This window comes from Ptychodera flava, chromosome 6, assembly GCF_041260155.1.
Source record: "Ptychodera flava strain L36383 chromosome 6, AS_Pfla_20210202, whole genome shotgun sequence".
NCBI lineage: Eukaryota > Metazoa > Hemichordata > Enteropneusta > Ptychoderidae > Ptychodera > Ptychodera flava.
Window position 1 is genome coordinate 20,559,658 of NC_091933.1, and position 2,421 is coordinate 20,562,078.

A 2,421-nucleotide genomic window follows, 5' to 3' on the forward strand; every position below is an offset into this window, starting at 1 on the left:
GCAACCGCCGACGCGTAGTGAAGGCCATCAATCATTGGTTCGGAAGTCCATTCCCGTAGAAGATGTGCGCCACCAACCGGCGAACACCTGCACTGCAGCGTAGGCAGTAGAGAGGGTCCCTCTACTGTTTACGGCTGCATGCATGGACGGTGCTGATGAAAGTTGGTACCACACGTGTATATGTGATAAAACGGAGCATGACACGAGGTCTATCATGTTTGCTGCTTGTCGCGGAGTCCAGAAAAGAGGTTCGGGGCGTTTTTGTTCAACAAAACAGCTTTAACTGCGTCAAGGAACAAAGTGTGTGTTTCCTTGTTATCAACTTTCTATCATTTTTATCTATGCTTACTTTAAAAATTGAAGAAGAGTGCTCAACAAACCAAACCTTAAGCCCCATTCGCAAATCTTGGCACATGTAGAAAACAACTCCATCACATTACACGTGAAGTATACTAGTTTTTCCTTCACCAAACCTTAAGGTTTCACTTGGCAGTATCATCATTTTTGCCAAGACAACTCGTTACTTTCATTTTCCAAAAACACGCGACCAGGAAAGTCCGTTTCAAAGATATTCATATTGACTAATAGTAGTATGTATACCTTACTACATTAACTCGTTTTCACTTAAATTCAGGAAAATAACAGTTGTACAATAGCGACATGCAAAAATATACCCAACCCCAAGACATCAGTGTCAACGTCATTAGTGTATGGTGTCCAATCCATGCCAAAATTACTACTTTGATTTTGCAACACAACATGCCATTCCGAATTCTATTTTACAATTCAACATGCTATTTCACAACTCAACATGCTATTTGACAACACATCATGGACTTCCAAATCCTATTTTACAACTCAACATGCTCTTCATTTGACAATTCAACATGCTATTTCACAACTCAACATGCTATTTGACAACACATCATGGACTTCCAAATCCTATTTTACAACTCAACATCCCATTCTAAAGCTAGCTCTGCGGAGCAGGGCAGTGTTACTGGCTATCGAACAAGATTCAAAATGGCGGACGCGAAATGGTCCCCTCGCACAGAGAGAGAAATGCGAACTTTGCACAAGTCTAAAAACGCAGCTTAGTACATTGTGTATCTAAACAAATGAGCGTGCTCGAAAACTAGGATCGATCACGATTATAAATTAAAAATTGCCTGTTTTTGGAAAAGAAACTGCGCGCTGCAATCAGCAGTTTTGTCTATTGTGCACCGTGCGTGGGAGGCTTATCGTGAAAGACCGAGATTTACTATATGGCGCATCTGATATGGTCCCATCGCATAGAGAGATGAAAATAGGCTTTGTCTAAGTTCAAAAGCACAGCTTAGCTCATCGTGCATCTAGACAAGTTGAGCGTGCTCAAAATAGGAGATCGATCACGATTTTGGGTGAAAAAACCGATTGTTTTCGGTGGAGAAACTGCGTGTTGCAACCAGTGGTTGGTTTTGCCTATGGCGGTCAGCAGGGCTGTGGTGGGAGGCCTTTAGCCGGCAAGGGGTGGACCATTGGGGAGTGGAAAATTTTCGAAAAAAAATTCCCCACAAATTTCAATAAAAATAATCAGCCAAAGAAACTTGAGAAAAACAGATGACGCACTTAGGTAAAAGGAAAAAAAATCCGTCAAAATTCTGAAACATTTTTATTTTAGTCTGCATCAGATATACTATGATTCTTTGGCCAAGAAAGGGGGGGAAGGGGAGATCTGAAGGGTATAATCGTGGCCAGTAAATGAAGTAACTTTTTTATTTTATAACTTTTTGTTTTGTTCATCATATGTTTTTCTTTCACTGAAGTTTGGCATCGTAAAGTAATTCGAGATATAAGATAATATAAAATCATATCTGTGATATCGATTGTTAACAACTGTATTGTGGGTCTTTACACTATGATTAATTAACAAGAATTCAACAATTCAGGCAGCTTGTATCGGTACATAAAATGGGAAATATTCACCAACCATATGACAAACAATCACTTTCTTTGTATTTCACTATTCAACGAAACTGATTTCCATTGTAATGTTTAAACTTTATTTACAATTAAACATTACAAATCCGTATTTTTCTTTTCAAAATTCATTTGTACACTTGTCTTGACGGTTGAATACCGTGCGTGTGAAATGCAATAGTGCAGAAGAATACGGATAGCGACATTACAGCGACCTCTATCGGTTGTTATCCACAAGTCTTTCTCGCGAAGTCCGTTCCAACAGAGCTTTGACCCTTGTCTGGCCCCATATTCGTATTTTACATCTCCGCTTGCTGAGGCTTAGTTGTCAGTTGTCATGGCTGCTCGCTACTTATGATAATCATTGAAATGAATCGTTCACGTAACACAGCCTTCATCAGGCAGACCATCACAGAGAAAATACAGCTATTGGAAAGAGAGTTAGAAAGTACCGATCATGAG